This window comes from Tachypleus tridentatus, chromosome 6 (assembly GCF_004210375.1).
Source record: "Tachypleus tridentatus isolate NWPU-2018 chromosome 6, ASM421037v1, whole genome shotgun sequence".
NCBI classification, from domain to species: Eukaryota; Metazoa; Arthropoda; class Merostomata; order Xiphosura; family Limulidae; genus Tachypleus; species Tachypleus tridentatus.
In genome coordinates this window covers 51,152,662-51,171,924 of record NC_134830.1, presented here as the reverse complement: position 1 = coordinate 51,171,924, position 19,263 = coordinate 51,152,662, and the positions used below count along the sequence as shown (strand labels likewise).

Below are 19,263 nucleotides of genomic sequence, written 5' to 3'. Positions count from 1 at the left end.
TCCCTTCCTCGATGACATTTCAAACTCTTGCCTACACGGAGTAAAATGTCTCAATCGTGCACTGGTTCTCAAAGAAGTTATGTTGAACTATACTACAATATTACAACAACTAGAAAGCTCAGAACTAATTCTAAATATTTCTAGGCTTCTGGCAGATATATCCAGCTGTAACATAGTCTTACTTAAGTATCAGTTCTATTGGTACGTCTTCCCTGGATGCAAAGTTATCCATAAGATATTGCAGTCAGCCATGAAGCAATTTTTGCAGAACTGTATAGGTTAGTATTACTGTCAATGTCTTCTCCAAACACACAGAACTCTTGAGGATGTCAAACAAACCATAACACACTGTTATCAGGGTAGGTTCTTTTGCTCTAAGTCCTCCAAAACTACCAAAGATTTGGGGAACTTCTATACTGAATGATAAAAGCGGTCTAACAAAACTGCAAGAGTAAATCCTCCATCTGGTAAGAAGTGTTATCAAGCAAAACACCTCTGGTAGACCTTCAATAATAAAGCAGTTTTTATCAGCTACTGTCCTTTTAAGGACATTCCGTTTCCCTCTGGAGGATACTACATTAACTTAGAGACAATCTTATATCGCTCCAAAGGAATGGTTCAGTTTATAACGACCTCATGAAATCATTAAACAGAGCCTCTTGAAGACATTAAGTCATGAGGCAGTTTGTATCAATTACTTTGATACTAATGTCATCTTGAAGCCGTCAGATCGCCCGGAGATTGAAAGGAAGATTTTTTATAGGGTTGATTAGCCTAACGAGCTACTTACAAATGTTTAAGTTTATCAGCCGTTGAGTATTTTGCAAAAATTATCTTGCCAGATAAGTTTAACCTCATAGCAAACTTTCTGAAAAAGTGCAACATCCTAACGAGGTTTTTGTTAGAGTTTACTACTCTAACGAGCTATTTTTAAGGGATTGCCAACCTTATTTCAACTTGAAGAAGCAAAAGAAATATACATCCTTACCCGATATGACTTTAGGCTTTATTTAGGAAAAATCTTCAAATCTATCATGTAGAACTTGTAAAACCAACCCCAGTAATATTAAGTGACTATATTAATGCTGTAGGCTGTGTGTGTTTTTCACATGTATAAATTGTTTTGACTAGAGGGAGTTTTAACGCCATACGATAAGCGATCTCTTAATTACTAAATATTTTTAATAGGGTAAGCAATGGTTTGAACGATATAAAACGCAAGTTAGGCGAAACTAGAGAAGCTTTTTGATGGATTAATGAACCTTTAACAGTAAGTTAGTGTGTGCATTTTGGTATAGCAAAGTAACATCAAGCTATCTACTGAGTCCACCGAGGGGAATCAAACCCCTGATTTTAGTGTTGTAAATCCATAGACTTACCGTAGTATCAGCAGGGGACTGGTTGATCACTGAGTCGGAGAGTTTGTTAGATGGTTTTTCTGTTGCTTGAATTTCGTCTTATATTATGTTTTTGTTTAGCCAAAGAAATAAAAATACGACAAGCACTATAAATACGAGAAGTAACTGTTATTTGTGAAGTTAATGCTATCATCAGTTCATAAAACTGTTGAACTTGTAGTTTCAATAAATAAAACACTTTCATTGCCATTAAATAGACTGGACTTTGCACTATTTTTTACAGGATAATCCACAAGAAAATGCTTAAAAATAGATATACCAAGACACTTAGATCAGAAGTGGAATTATTTTGGTAAAAATAAAATCGAATCCATACTGAATCTCAAGATGATTACACGCGTTGGAAGCGAGATGGAAAAGTTACTGGAAATGATGAAACAATGGAGAAATGATCCGATGAAGGACACGGAAAATTAAAAGAGATTAAAAAAAGGCAGGAATTCCATAACAGAATTATAAGAACGAGAATAAGAGTTACATAAGGATTGCGAACTCAAGTTAGTTTGGTGGAAGACAAGATCAATGAAGCCATAGGGAAGGTACAGAAGGATTATAAAAATGAAGCTCAGCAAGCACAGAAGAACATCACTAAAGTGCAGAATGATTGGAGATATAAGAAACATAGTAAAACAAGCTCAAGGAAACTACAAGTAATATACAGCAATGCATCAATACCAGGGTGTAACATTTAACAGCTGAAACGGAAAATCCAAAAACTAAACTAGCCACACGCCTCTCTGCATTCACTCAGAAATTCTAACTTCAAACATCAATAACCTTCCAATATACAATAGAACCCATCTAATCGACACCAGTCACCACTACTGTTTTGCCACTTATAACTGCAGGACCTTTTTGGACTACTCCAACTACACCACTACTTTAACAAGTTAGAGAATTTGGCAGGCCAGTTCTAGAACACCACCCAATATGGAAACCAACAGTCAATGATGGAATGGTAGGCGTATCAGGTAAGTAAAGTTTACAGTAATATCAAGGTGAACAAACTTTTCATATTTCTACGCATATAAAAATATTAAGAAACTACTAGCAAGTGTTTTGGTAATCAAATCAAAAGAAAGTTTCTAGAACAAACCATAAGGATGAAGCGACTGAATCAGAAATGAATTTGAAGATGTAAAAAAAAACAACTATCGAATTAACTTATTCGAATGTTCTTTACAAAATAACGGATTAGTTGACTTGTGACTAATCTACATAAGCTATAGTGGATAATGACACGCAAAGTAGATGTAAATCTTTAAATAAAGCTGTCCAGTTGGTAATAAAACATTAACCAATGAAAGTTCCAGATAAAAAATCTAATGGCTGTGTTCAGGAATTGTGGAAGTGTCAGATTAAGTAACTTCGAAATATAAACTCTACAAAGAGCTCGATTAATTGGGAAACTCTTTACTCAGAACGAAAGAAGTAAACCACAGGACAGAAAGATGGCAGAAAAAGGAAACCATTATAAGTATGAAAAACACAGATATTTATCCAATGCTGTGATGAGTAAAATGTTGATAATAAACCAAGGATATGGTGTCCCGAGGAAGATAATACTCCATTTGCATTAAATGAGGTAAATAAGGATATTATTCAAAGAAACTGGTTAGAATCAACAGATTTATTAATAAGAAGCCTTGTAATATTTTATCAACACTGGTTCTACAGCTATCATTATTCCACCTAATCTAGAAACGAAAAGTGGACAACTGCCCTTAGAGATGAAACAAGAGTGAACAACAAGTGGTCAAAGTTTCAGAAAGAGAAGAGTGTGAAGTCTCAAGACGTAAAAGGTTGTGTTACGTGTATAAGTGTGTGTGTGTGTGTGTGTGTGTGTGGTAAACACTGAGAAACAGGGAAAATTGGAAATATAATTCACATGAAAGCACATATGTAAACTTAAACTTGCTTCAAATAGTTTCACAGTCTATGATCATAAAATCATTCTTGTACATTACACGACAACCACACCACCCAATGTACTTCCATTATCAATAAGAATGGAATCATAGAAAAAAAAAAAGAGAGAGAGAAAAAGACACTGAACATAAAAGAAAACAAATCGAAATCTAGAAAGTTTTGGTGGCCCAAGCCAAAGGTCATCTACTGTGACTGTTTTTAGAAATAGGTCAACAAGAAAACTAAGTGTTTGTTAGTTTTTAAAAAGGCTTCACCAGAAATAAGTCAGCCTCTAGAGAGCTCAATGTTCCAGGTGAGATCATTTCCAGAGTATCATCAAGGATAGTCACTAGCAGATTCCCTTTGCAATCTAACAGAATATAATTTCCCAGTGAAAAGACAGTAAATGTTGGTGAAAGGAAGAAGGTCGTCCCGCCTTTGTACCATGAAAAACGGAAAAGCAAAACCATCAAAACGATTCTATGGTGGGCAGTTTCAGGAAAGTAAATGTTTTATTATACTTATGTCAAACATATACTGATTTAGCTATTTTAATGTCAATATTTATCAATATTAATGTTGTTAATTGTCAATATTTACTTTATTTTTAATTAGATATTTTAGTTTAATGTATCATTGTTTTCTTGTGCAATAAGATGGTTCAAGGGAATTGATTAATGGTGGGGAAGTGTTATAGGCTACGTTATTCTAAATGTAGATATTTGTATTACATTTGGCTAGAGGGAACTTTTAAAGGAACGTGCTAATTATGTGTCTCAGTTACTAAAACTTTCTTGAAAGTTTATGAAATGATTTGAACAATACAAAATGCAAGTTAGGAACTAGAGAAGATTGTTGAATGAATCTTTTATAGCTGTTGATTAAGGGGTGAAATTCTGCCGGTACACACTGGCACAAAGTATCGCGACTTACTTGAACTGTTTTGTCGTTTTTATGTCCACACGAATTTTTTTTTTCTCGTGCAAAAATATGTCCACTTCACTCAGCTCAGTACCTGTACTTTTTCTGTCGAGAAGTCTCCCGCTAGTACAGCGGTAAGTCTACGGATTTACAACGCTAAAATCAGGGGTTCGATTCCCCTCGGTGGGCTCAGCAGAGAGCCCGATGTGGCTTTGCTATAAGAAAACACATACACTAAATATCTGTCGAGAATTTCACTCCTGGGTTGATTGATTACTGAATCAACGACCTTGTAAGTGTGTTTGTCTGTCAGTTCATTTCAAGAATTTGAGTGTGTGTTTAACGAATAGTTACAGAAGTATAGTAAACTCAACAAAATTAGCACGTAACTGATTACTGTCACTTATGAAGTTAGGCCTATCGTTAGTTCGTGAAACTTTTATACGTAGAATTCGTAGTCAAACAATAAAACACTTAAGTTATCGTTAAATCGCCTGATATTTGCATTATGTATTACCAAATAACCTAAACGGTCCTCCTTTCCAAATAAAGAAACCACAATAATTGCATTTAAAGGCTACTTAACTGTGTTGCTTATTATTGAAAATTATAATCGTAATATTCAAACCTTATGAAACGTTGAAAATCATATATACATGAAAAACGATACGGACTATAACATGTATAAAATAATTAGTGTCAATTTTTTCAGCAATGAAGTATAAGTCATAAGATGTGTTTCAGCGGTTAAGATAAGGGTTAAACTCTAATTTTAACAGGCCAATAACTTTCTTTTTTACTAACTATGATGGATATGGTTTTCGCGTAAACAGCGACTCGTGTTTTACTTTTGATAGTCATAACGCAAAGTCGCGCATGCGCTTAAACAAAGTCCGCTTGAAGAATATGCTCGTTGTTCGTTTAGAATTCAAAACACTGGGACACTATCTACAAGAGTTCTCTAATTTCAAAACTGCACACTACTTGTACATTATTTTACTGGCGGATAAAGAAATACAATAAACAAAATGAATTCCACTTGAAGGTGGCCCAGGCCTAATATAATTACTTACTGATATACTGGTGCGATATGATTGCCTGGACAATGAACTCTCTAACGTCAGTTTTTAACTTTTTATCCAGTATATTCAAGGATAATAAAAAAGTCGGAAGTTATTCATGAGAAAGATATCACGATTTGGTTATTTTGTGAACTCTCTAAAGTCAATCCTTTTTCTACCTTCGCATAAAACTGATCTTTTCTGTTTTATGCACTGCGTTAAAATAGAAAAAAAAATGTAGTTTTTAACGGTGACTTCATAAACATAAATTAAAATTGGGGAAATGAAAATACAAATCTTTTTTTTTTTGCTAGGTTAGGTCACATTATATGAAGTTACATGAAGTTAGGCTAATTAATAAATAATATGTATATTTAAATAAAATTTATGTGTAACTTAAAATATGAAAATATTTTCCCATTTAAAAATCAGTTCTTCAAGTTTTAGTTTATATTCCTGAAATTTACAGCAAATTAAAAGTACAGTGCTTGGAATATGGTTAAGAGACGTGTGTGTGTTTTCTTACAGAAGAGTCACATTGGGCTATGATTTGAGTCCAACGATGGGAATCGAACCCTTGATTTTAGCTTTGTAAATCCATAGACTTTCTTTCCGCTGTACCAGAGGGGGATGTTAAGAGACGTAACAGGCAACATGACTAACTCCTATCTCAACGAGTTCATTTGGCGTCACAGGCATGAAAACGACCTCTTCAAGCATATATTAAAAATATTTCTGAAGTTTCGCATTGAATTGGTTACATTGCCCCTCGAGACTTAGCATTGTCTTGACGTTTTGCAATTTTTTAATACATAGGTATATATGTAATACTAAAAATAGTTCCTTTGTTTCGTAGCGCAGATAGCCCTCGAGTAGCTTTGCGCGAAATTCAAAAACAAAAACAAAACCTTTGTTTCGTAAGCAAAATTAAAAAAAAATAATTTCTCCAAATTTTCATTTAAACCTCTGAAATCAGTATTAAAAACTACATTTCAAAATATTTTTATTTGAACGTAATACACGTTACAAAAACTCCCATAAAACACCAGTCTTTCATTTCCATAAATTTCATTCGTTTCTCTACTAATTATATCACATACAAAAATTGTACACTGCAACATTGCATTTTCTACATCGCTTTGCTTTAGATTTCTGTTATCGTTTTCAACCCTCATTCATTCCGTTTTTCTTTGTTTTTGGCCCGGCATGGCCAGGTGGTTAAAGCAATTCGAGGTCACGGGTGCGAATCTCCGTCACACCAAACATGCTTGCCCTTTCAGCCGTGGGGACGTTATAATTTACGATCAATCCCACTATTCGTTGGTAAAAGAGTATCTCAAGAGTTGGCGGTGGGTGGTGATGACTAGCTGCCTTCCCTTTAGCCTTACACTGCTAAATTATGGACAGCTAACGCAGATAGCACTCGTGTAGCTTTGCGCGAAATTCAAAACAAACCAAACGAAACCTTTTATCTTTCTGGCAATTTATTTGACGATTATCCCCTGTCGGTACTTTTCTTTCAGATTTGTATTTTCTGCTCACGTTTATCGTTTTCACATGGTTGTTATGAATTTTTGTTGTAGTTACAACATTTATTAAGGTCGAACTGTCATTATATTACTAGCAAAATTATTCATCACTTAAATCAAGAACCAAGTCATGCCTCCAAATAAAACGGTAAATCTATTAATTTGTGTACTTTTAACAACAATCGAAGTTCTCTCTGTTGTGTTTCGTTATTGTTTTTAGAGTATGCTTCTCTAATAATTATGGTCATGGTAGTTAGAGTGATTCGATACCAAAATCAAATTAAGGAAAATAATTATTTATTTTCTCAAGTAATATCTTGCAAAATCAAAGTAAAATAACATTTAAATCTACTATACGGTCCCCCGCTAGTACAGCCGTATGTCTCTGGATTTACAACGCTAAAATCAGGGGTTCGATTTCCCTCGGTGGGCTGAGCAGATAGCCCTTTGTGGCTTTGCTATACGAAAAAACACACACACTCTACTATACAAGACGGATTAAAGGTTTCATTGGCCTTTATAAAAGTCCTCTCGAGACGGAACCTCTAAGTGCAATACATTTATAGTCATAGCTTGAGGTCCTGGGATTCAGCCCGGTAAGTCCATGCGTTAATCCGGGGTTACTACTATATAAAGACGAAAGCGCCGTCGTTTTGTGAAAATAGGGTGTTGGTACTTATCACAACGGCCGAGATACCGGCGCTTTCTGTCGCGATAACCAAGCGTGTCCATTTAGAATTCTTCCGGTCATACATAACGGATGATGCGTTAACTGCATATATTTTTTCCTCATCATTAAGCCTCGTAGGGTCAAAGATAAAGTAATTTCTGAGCACCTCCGGTTATATCTGTCCCCAAGCTTTTGTGCGGAGTTTCAAACCGAAATAACTGCCAAGGATTTCTTTCCTTGGACATATAATTGGATTTAAGGGAGGTTGGTAGAGATCGTGATGAGTAAATAACACTGTATATTCGCGCCCCACGCTTGATATTGCTAACACATAATAATAATAATTGCGTTTGCTTGACTGTCAAGAGGACGCAATGATGCAGCATCAGCAGATTTTATCCATTGAAACACTCCGATATAATCATAACCCACATGTATTACCCACAGCACATTACAGTTTTTAAAATCCTCAAATATCCTAATAGAATACCCAGAAACTTATAATAAAATTGACTGCCTTTACTATCACAATTAATAATTTGCAGGGTAATACATATGGCTAAGTAGAAATATGTCTTTGAGAATTGGTTTTTCGCATGTTTCAATGAATAAGGATTTATCAAGAAGAATATCTGAATATAACTTTAAAATATACAGAATTCAAAATTCTTAAAGCAATACTAAAAGGAGATGACGAAATACAGATTAAAAATAAAAGAAATAGTATAATTATTCTTTGTGCAAATGTTGTCACTAAATTATAATTAATTTTTAGAAAACATGTTCATAAAACATTTATTTAGATTTAATTTTTGAGAAGAAACATTTACCATTATTTCCTGTCATATGACGGGTATTCAGCTTGCGTATATATAGTAGAATTACGTTAAAACGAGTTTTCTAATTTTGTTACGCATACATAGAAAGCGGATTATAAGTTTTTTTGGGATTTAGCTTCCTTACAGTACAAAAATAAAACATTCAGTACATTTCAAGTTGTTTTCGTAGTTGTTCTAATTTAGTTTGTTTTTACCTAAAATACTTCCTGCTTTTCTAAATATTTAAATAAACTGTAATAACTCATCATTTTAATGAGCTCAGATGGTTTACACAATATTGCAAAACCTCTAGTACTCTACTCACGCTTTTCGACTGCTAGGCCTACCCACACTTGGATGTAAAGTAAGTTGAAGGAAATATTTTTTCTTTTCTTTTTTCGCTAAACAGTTTTCATATACACATTTACTTTTGACGGCAAACTAACGATAATATGGGCAATTAACTAGTAGTGTGTATACTTACAAGTCTAACAATAACAGCCACAATGAGTGAAGGCACGTACCGTGTTTAATGTGTTATATCTTTAAAAATATTTGACGTCACTTAAATTAATTCTTTGAATATTGCCTTGAATGTATAAATAAACTATAAAATGGATGATTTAATGATATATATATATGTATATACACACACACTTTGTCATCTCTTGCTACAATTTCGTGTACTTTTAAGACACGATGATTAGAAGTACGTTAATTCACACAAAGCTTGAAGTGCTGTAGATTGGTATTAAAAGCTGATTATAATTATACATCTCAAGAAACTGAGGCCTATCGCAACGATATAAATATTTCTGTGCGAAGTTGGTTTGCTTTGGGTATTCGCACAAGGCTAGCTGTGCTAGCCGTCACTAATCTGAAGTGATGGACTAGAGGTAAAGCAAGTAGCGAACAACACCTGCCGTCAACTCTTGGACTACTTTTAATCAAGTAGTGAGATTTGACCAAAATTTTGAGTTCTGCTAGTTTCTCGAGAGTGCGACACGAACCATGATCCATTGCATGTACGATCCTTTAAGCCAACCACTAGGCCAGTGTAATAAACATAAGTAGGAATATTCGGACTGAGTAAAGAAATTTCTTAGAATACTATACTTATTGTTTCTGGCTTATTGAGAGTTGTGTAGCTAATATTTTTATCTCTTGAAGTATAGAAAAACTTTGATACGTTAGTTTTAACAACCGCGGCTGTTTTAAATGAGGACTAGCCACTCCAACGAGCTAGTGATCTACATACATTTTGATGACAACCCCCTCAATATTCTGTCTTGCCCACCATTGAAAATAGATAATACTTAAGTCAAGTAACCCACTGAATCCCATGCGTCGCTAAAAGTAGGTAACTCTTAAGTCAAGTAACACAGCAGTTAGCTTGATATTGGTCAAAACTTTTAACATTTGCTCATAGGAAATTATAGAAAATATTTATTAAATGTCAACCATTTAATTAATGTTAGTAACGAGCTTTGTTAGGTAGTTAGAACAAGATAAAAGATGGTCATGATGATATAACTTGGACACATCACTCCTAAGAGAACAAGGGTTATTAACCAAGTGACGAAAGCTTGTATTACTATGCTTTTTCAAAGAAACATCGATAAATGAATATCTTTTAAGTTATTGTACACGTATTGAAATCTTATTTTAAAGACGGTACTGGTTGTTTGAATGAGTTTTTTTGTAATAAACTGAGATTATAGATTTTCTTTGGACTTGTTTGATTAAGTTTTAAAAAAGTTTAAACCGAGAGTGGAAGGTCAGATATAAAATAATATCAATACAATACAGAAATGTGTTTCAGTTAGTAACTCATCTAACACTGAAATTCTTTAATATACGAGATTGTTATAACTAGTATTATAATTTAATTTCAAGCTTGAAGTTAACTTAGGAAAAAACTGAACGTACTAGTTAGCAATTAAATACTTGCTTGTCTGGACTTTTCAGAGTCTTATTAAGTTGTTTTAAAGAATAATTATGTTGCCTATTTAAATGTAAAAATGCGAAACAATAAGAACAGGCGCATTTTGAATACTCCATGTTAGGGTTAGAACTTTTTTTTATGACAGCCTATTGTGCGTATATTTCCATATTTCTCTATCTTGTAAACTTCTATATAGAAGTAGCAAACAATAATAAAAACAAAAGTGTCATGTTCACTATTTTTCCAGTAAGATTAGTTTCCACAGTTATACATAAACAACTTTATCTTTGTTGCTATCGTAGCTTAAGCTCGATATATTATCGTTTAATCTTTTAGGCTATGTATACCTAAAAGGACGTGTAATAACACATTTCTGGGCCAAAGGTACGGCTGCTTATGGTTTCGTATTTCTATTTCCAGTTAAGTCTTTTTAACTTTTTTTTTTTTATATTCATAGTCACGCGCGAATAATGGTATTTGATCGAACGCTGTCCTGAAAATTACCCGATATAAAATTAAATACGAGTTCAATTTTCCCGTTTCTTCAAAACACCTAAGCCTAAAAGTATCATCATTAAACTCGATATTTTTCTTATTTCTAATTTACAAACGCTAATTAGAAACTCACACACAGACTTTATATATTAAAAATATATATATTTTTACTTCTAATAAGGCTTCGTTCTAAGAATAACATCTACTTATTTCCCGTTAGGAAAAACAAAACAGTAATAGTTGTAGTATTTACTTGTACAACAAAAGTATATTATATCGTTCAGACCTTAACAATCGTTCAAATTTTCCTCCTTCTGAAGTATGGCGGGATTCAAATTAAGGGGATGTTACCATCTTTGGTAGGACCACCCTCCTACACAAGAACTCTAGGTTACAAAATGATGTTATTCAGGAACTACTCTTCCCCCCTCCCCGCCCCCTTCATCAGATGTATCGCGTTTCACATGGTCGAAGAACGATAGTTAGAAACAAGCGGCTCGTGCATCTTGTCACGAGCGTTGCTACAAAACGTCAGTATTTCTCTACTGCCTAAACCTTAATTATACTGTAGTTCACTTCTGCAGAATAGCGAGAAAAACAGCCGATTGTAGGATACAGTGAACTTACTATTTTATAATGAAATTCAGTAATAAAACTTCGACGAGAATTGCTATTTTGTGAAAGGTGATCTATAAAGCGAGTCCAGTACTAAAGACATTTTAATAAGAAATAAAAGGTTTGGAGTCACTTTACACTTCGAAACGTACTAATTACATACACAAGTTGGAATAAACAGAGTTCACAGATCAATTGAAACATTATTTACTGGATACATTTGTCAGATGAGATGAACATGTGACGCTACCGAATCAAATTTTACATTACACTCAAGATATAGTTTGAAATATATTGGTTACACGCAGGAGCGTAGATCCTGGGGGTATGGGTAGGATACTACCCCCTTCATTTTAGGTGGGGGTATGGTGCATACAATCATCCTCCCCTACAATTTGGTCTGTTGAATTGTTTTATTGCATCAGAAGCCTACAAATTGTGTTTGTTCTTGTGATTCTCGTGTTCTTACCAATCGAATTACATAATTAGGCCTAGATGTAGGCTTTTTCAGTAGCCGAAATGTACATCTTTAATATAAGCGTGCTTCTTAGCTTTTCAGTCTAAGCGATAGTTCGTAAGTATCAGTCAGTAGGCCTAAGTATACATGCAAGTAACGTGGCAACAAGATTACTCTGTGACTGCATGTTAACAGCTTTCAGGTTCACGTAATCAGAGATTACCAAGTTGCAAATTAACAGCTTTCAGGTTCACGTAATCAGAGATTACCAAGTTGCAAATTGAACAATCCACATAAGTGGTTGCAAAAATCATCCCCCCATCGGGTGTAAATAATCTACGCCCCTGGTTACACGGGTCAGTTGATAAAAACTGAGGAAAATCTACTTTTAACCCTTCAGTTGCGGTTGATATTATATTATGTAAGCGTTTTTGCGCACAACATTTTGAATCTCCTGCCCAAAAAATTCGCAAATCTTTATGCAAGGGATGGTAAAAAGATATACAAAAACCGAATATGAAAGGTCAAATGCGTCATTTAACACTTGACCTGTGCAATTAACATAGATCAAGTGATAAAAATGGACAGAAATCTTTTTTTATAATGCGTCATTTGAGACATACTACTTGATCTATGTTAATTACATGAGTCAGTTGAAAAACTGATGGATATTAATTTTTTTATTTATGGATGAATTTATTTACATTTGAGACGAGTATACTTTGGAAATTGCTGACTACATGGATGGATGGATAGATGGGTGGTCACGTTCGTTACATTCCAAGCCTGTGTTTGAGTGGGTCACTTGAGACAAAATGATGTAACTCTACTGACTATGTGCGTTAGTTGATGCAAAATGTTTATAGAGCCAGAATGGACAGTTCTAGACAAGCGACTCAACAAGTGACTACGATTGAAACTTTCCTCACAATCTACTGACTATACGCATAAGTTGATGTTTCTCGCGAGTCTGTCACACGTTTTTCTTAAATTCTCCATCTCACCTAAAAAAAAAATTATGTATCGATAATTAATTAAAATATTTCTCACACAAAAGGAGAGGACTCATTGTTGTTGAAGTTCATGTAAAGCTAGTTAATCAAGGGCTATATGCGTTAGCCGTCCCTAATTTTGAAGTAATAGACTAGAGGGAACCAGCGAGTCACCCTCGCCCACCGCCAACCCTTGGAATGTATCATAACATTACAATGTACTCGCGGCCCGCAAATTGAAAGTTGACGCCTTAACAACCAGGTTATGCCAGGCCCAAGTGGAGGCGGGGCATGTGTGTGTGTGTGTGCGTGCGTACAAACTCTGTGCTTCTAGAAATCTTATTTAACGAACTTATTTTACATAAAAACGTTCGGGTGAACACCTTGCAGAAACTCCAACATTTACAAATGATGCTATTATTAGTCAGAAGAATACATATTATGTTAGAGTATGGCACTGTGCACACTATTTTAAAATCTGTTATCCACTCAGAAGAAACTAAATATACCGTAACACTAAATAAATAAATAACATTTATTACCTTATACATCTACTGACTGCTTTTGCTTCTCGTACGTAATTACTGTTGACAGTTTGATCATAGAGCTTGCATAACATTAAAGTATACAACGATTATTAGTCATATATTTTATCTTTAAGCAGACACCTGTGATTTACAAAACCGTTTAATAAACAGGGAGGAATTTTACCAACCCTACCGTATATAATATTGGAATTTAGTTCTCATGAGCATTAGTACCAGGTCTCGCGCCTTTCTTTTGAAAGTTCTGAAAGGGCAACTGCTAAAAAACACGAACACGAAACTCGGTCCAGGGAAGGACTTCTCCCGAGACTTATTTTAACTCTATGACTGGAACAACAAAAGACACGATGTAATTTACATTAGAAAAGCCACATTTATAGGGGTAGTTTTCTAGAAGAATGTACGTATAATGCTAATTAACCAGAGACACCAAGACTGTGGAACGCGAACAATCAGGCAATCATTCCAACGCAAACTGGGGGCACGCGTTCGTGGATCATTCCTTTTGCTTGTTTGCTTTAACGAATGTTTCATTGTTTAGTGTATTTCGCTGTAGTTTAATAGGTATAACCTCTGCGAATTGCTTTTGTTGCTAAGTGAAAGTATTACAACCCAATGGCAATATAAGCTCTTAACTGTACAATTGACCCGCAGCGTGAGGGGTGGTGTTAACAGTTTAGTTTGGAAATATATTGATTTAAATCCTAATCCACACGAATTCAACAAGCGTAACTTTGTAATGAGATACGCTTTCACAACCAATTAATATCATATTTTCAAAGAGTTCGCTTAAAGTTTTCATTGTCTTTACATTTCTAACACGATTTTGAAGACCTGACCATTTTCTTGGTCAGTCTAAGCCTTTTTTTTTTTTAACCTGCTTTTCCATTTCCATTTATAGATATATTTCTATTTCTGATAATTGGAAATGGAAGTCCAACCCGCATAGTCTTGTGAACGTGTGGACTTATCGACCAGGTGAGAATCTCTTACAATTAACATACAATTTTGACGTACTCCCCAGGATAACCAGCCAGAACCATCCTCCTGCACAACGACTTTCTTCGACTTCCTTTCTTTTAATTATAGAGCAAAATCATATTGATTTTAGTGTTTTGATTTGTTTGAAGTTAAGCACAAGTTAAACAATGGGCTATCTATGCTCCGCCTCCACGAGAATCTAAATCTGGATTCTCACGTTGCAAGTCCGCAGACATATCGCTGTTCCAGAGGGGAGCATTCTACTTTGAATCGAATAACAGGAATGTTTGTTACTTTTTTAACATGAACACAACTGAAAGTGCGCATCACGTTTGGTACCAGAACGTTTAGAACTTTCGAGTATACACGCCGATAGTCTATATTTTAGGCTACTTTTAGCCCAATAACAAAACTACAATTAAGAACGATGTCACTGCGATAACATATATAAAGTAAATATAATATAAAATTATAAATATTAAAATTGTTTTACAATAAATCAAATCACATAATTATTACGCAATTAAAATAAAATAAATATTGTGTAGGTGGCGCATTTGGATACAAGAGTACAGTTTAAGTCCCCCAATCACAAAAAACCGACCCCTCTTGGCGCCGTACATAATTTTGAAATATTACATTCCAGAAGTAGAAATAAACTATTTGACTTTACCATTCAGAATTTTTTTTTTCATATTTGAAATTCATGAAGTATGAAAACCGATACAGCTGTATATACTAGTAATGGTTTTAGAGGTTTCAGCGTTTCCATCTTCTCCAGAATCAATATCATACACCTTGCTTTCTTCTAGCATAATTCTATTTTGACCTTTCAGGTCACTTGACCTTCTCATTGCTCTTCTTTCTTCACTTACAGCATCATTTCTTCACTTCTAGTTAATATAATTCGCTTTATTCCAGCATGAAGCTAAAGTTAGACCGCATCTACAAAGACCACAATATCCTTTCTTTCTGGCCTGGCATGGCCCTGCGCGTAAGGCGTGGGACTCGTAATCCGAGGGTCGCGGGTTCGCGCCCGCGTCGCGCTAAACATACTCGCCCTCTTAGCCGTAGGGGCGTATAATGTGCGGTCAATCCCACTATTCGTTGGTAAAAGAGTAGCCCAAGAGTTGACGGTGGGTGGTGATGACTAGCTGCCTTCCCTCTAGTCTTACACTGCTAAATTAGGGACGGCTAGCACAGATAGCCCTCGAGTAGCTTTGTGCGAAATTCCAAAACAAACAAACAAACAAATCCTTTCTTTCTGTGTTTATGTTCCTGACAAGACAGTTTGCTGCTCTTTTATGAATATATATTTTCAATCAGAGGAAGAAGCCTTTTTTAGGTTGTATTATTGGATTAACAGTTGTATTAGCAGTTACGTAGTCTGGGGTTACTAATCCGTTTGTCGGCTCTGACGTTTTTGTTTTCTTTTAATAATTTGGATCGGTTTTTCGGGATCAGAGATCTTAATTATCCCTATCCTAATTTTGATTTGCACTCACGGTCTCTTCCAATTTCCCTACGGATTACACATTTCGTTTTAATCTGTATTTACGTATAAAAGGGGATCTGAAAAAACCCACAAAAAACAAACAAACAAGCGCGTTTTCAAGTAATTCCATTGAAACTTAAACGATGAAAAATGTTACAATATTAATATTTAGTACTACATCTAGGCTACAAATAGTGTATGTAAATAAACCGATTTGAAACATCAATTTCTTTATACAGGGTGTCCCGAAAAGTCTAGAACCATAGAAACTTCGACGAAGTTTATACATAATGTGTCCCTCATGCTGACCTTGTAATTCGAAACTAGTTTGAATTACCAGCAGGACAAATTGGTTTTCTAATGGTTTGACAGCACAATAATCAATCACGTATCTGAAATTAAGAAAAGCGACAATGGTTCCAGACTTTTTGGTCACCCTGTAAGCTTTAAATGGAGTTAACCTCAGTATTAATGGTAATTCCAAACGATAATATTTACCATAAATGTTTCTAATCCGTATGCGAGACATGCGTGATATTCTGGTTTGGTTTGTTTTGAATTTCGCGCAAAGCCACACGAGGGCTATCTACGCTAGCCGTCCCTAATTTGGCAGTGTAAAACTAGAGGGAAAGCAGCTAGTCATCACCAACCACCGCCAACTCTAGGGCTACTCTTTTACCAACGAATAATGGAATTGACCGTCACTTTATAACGCCCCCACAGCTGAATGGGCGAGCATGTGTGGTGCGATGGAGATTCGAACCCACGATCCTCGGATTACGAGTTGATTGCCTTAACCACCTGGCCATGCCAGGCCTAATTAGTAGTAGGTGATCCGTTGTCGAAAAAAAACAACAACACCCCGCACTTAGGGGCCGTGAGGGAGTTATAAGAGTAAAGGTCAAATCGCACAATGAGCTTGGAGTATTTCAAGAACTTGCAGTGGGTGCTGTTATCCAACGCAGATCAGATTTGTACCTTTGAACAAAAATACTAAACAAACATACCGTTGATCAAAACAGAAACAGTATACAAGCTGTCTTGTGTACTACCAAGTGTTGTAAGTATAATAAAATTAATTATCCTGGTTAATGGTAGTCCATTATGTGCAGTTCAGTCAGTTTGTGAGTTCAATATTAATATTAGACGGTAGTTATATTGTTTCGGATACAATAATAAAATATACACACAAACAGTTATGAAAATAGCCACTCACACTGTGAAAATATCGGTAAAAATTGTGGCATTTTAAAGCAAGCTCTAAGGAGACTTTTACAAACTGCGAAAGTTTCGTAAGAAAAAAAATTCGGTTGTAAATTCCACCAATCACCGTTGGGTATCGTACATGTTTTACACCAATCACTGGGTCCCTACATGTTTTACATCAATCACTCATTTATAGTATAATACTTAAGTTGTTTAAATTTGTTACAGAACTTATTAGGAATTGATTTGTTTAATTTTTTTTAATACTTATTACAAACAAAATGGTTAGAAAAAAATTAAATGTGAAATAGAATTAAATGACGTAGAATAAGCCAAAGGTTTGTAAAATATTTACTTAATTTAAGACTTTGTTTAAGTTAATTTGAACGTTACCAAAAATGTTAAAATATTGTAATGAACCATTAGAGACATAAACAATTAAAATTTTAAATTTATGAAATAAAGTGGCGACAGTCTTCTTATCTAATCAGTGTAATTGTGTAAAATACAACTAAAGCAACGTCAACCTAAAAAAAAAAAGTATTATGTGAGAAACGTGTAAAATATGCACATTTATTTACAGCACATGTAATTTGTGCAAACTTTTATGCACGTTGCTATACAGTTTTACATTAATAACAGCAGGCGATGTTTAAAAAAGCGGATGCTTTACGCACTGTTCAGAGACAGCGGTAACAATGAGTCGCTAGGGGGCATTATTTTACAGAGAACGGTAACACTGATTAGCTCGAGACAGTATTTACAAAAGGTAATAGCACTGAGCGACTTGAAATATTTTGTATAGACAGTGGTAACACTTTGCCCCTAATTTGACAATGTGTTAATATAGGCCCACATATATATCGCTTCTCTAACAGCAGACTACTGGGAGGTTAATGTCTTTTATACTAAACAGTACAAGACTTTTCACATGCGAACGTTTATGCGATTTCTTTAAACGAGTTCTTATTGCACTGATAAAAACAGCATCAATCTTCAGTTCACGATGTATTAAAAAAAAATAACCGGTACCTTGTTTTAAAATAAAGCAACGTGCGCAAACGTCGTTCTTTAGAAACTTAACATTTTACATATTGTAAGATATATAGCATGGCTTTCACTAGAACTATATCTGAGGGTTTGGTTGTATTTTTACTAATGTACTTTTTAAATGCATTACTGAAAAGTGGAGTTCTTCACAAACTTTTTATCAAGGTTACCACTTATAATAAAAACGTTACATTGTATATCAAAACAATCCAAAAACTTTTCCTGTGCAGTACTGTCGGGAAAAAAATAATTTTGTAGAAAACGTTCACTTTTTTGTTTTTTCAGTAAGATACGAATACAACAGTTAGTAATTATTAGTATAAACAGCTACCTGTAGGGCAGCGTTTAAGACGGTGACAATTACGATTCAAGAGTACTTTTATTTAAAATGAAGTTTTGTGATAAAGACTTGGTTAGTTCAGATGGGTGAATAGAACAACTTTCACTCACAAAATTGATCCAATAGCGACGTCTATTTGGATTATTTTGAATCTCTAGCAAAGCTACTCGAAGACTATCTGCGCTACCTGTTCATGGTTTAACAATTTAAAACTAGAGGGAAGACAGCTAGTCATAACCACCCACTGCCAACTCTTAGACTACTACTTTTACCAACGAATAGTGGGATTGACCGTAACATTAAAACACGCTTACGACTGATAGGGCGAAAATGTTTGGTGATGGGAATTCGAACCCGGGACCTTCAGATTGCGAGTTGACCGCGCTAACCATCAGGCCATAAGGTCTATACAGAACAAAACTTGCAGCTCAGTATTCGCAGAGGCGAATTCAAGAGTTTCAGAGATATGGAGGAGGGATAAATGAATGGATATAGAAGAATCTTAAAGGAGACTAAAAACCAAGGCGAGTACTTGACACTTTCCATTTATTTTTGACAGTCACTTTCTTTGACTTATAAGCAATAGGAAATCAGAATAACCAGAATTTCAGTTTTTCTCTTTCTCTTTATATGCGGAACTGACTTTCAAATTAATGATCTTGAAGAGACCTCAAAAATGAAGTTATATCAAGCGTTGTTCACTGATAGGCTAGAAAGAGTGATGTAATGTTTGATAGTTATGCCGATAAAAACAGCTCTTTCAGTAACCTGTGATAGGTTTAACTCGATTATAGTAATTTGGAAGAAATGATCCTTC

The 19,263-nt window shown here is 34.8% G+C and overlaps 1 protein-coding gene and 1 long non-coding RNA gene across 4 annotated transcripts in view; one reads left to right on the top strand and one right to left on the bottom strand.

Annotated features, from left to right (window-relative positions):
* The window catches only part of LOC143252477 (adenylate cyclase 1-like), a 91,641-nt gene that overhangs the window by 59,623 nt on the left and 12,755 nt on the right, over positions 1–19,263 (bottom strand). The window lies entirely within an intron of this gene.
* The window catches only part of LOC143252481 (uncharacterized), a 53,384-nt gene continuing 42,562 nt past the window's right edge, over positions 8,442–19,263 (top strand). The window contains exon 1 of the long non-coding RNA XR_013029011.1: positions 8,442–8,689. This is a non-coding gene — a long non-coding RNA (uncharacterized LOC143252481). The remainder of the gene's footprint in view (positions 8,690–19,263) is intronic.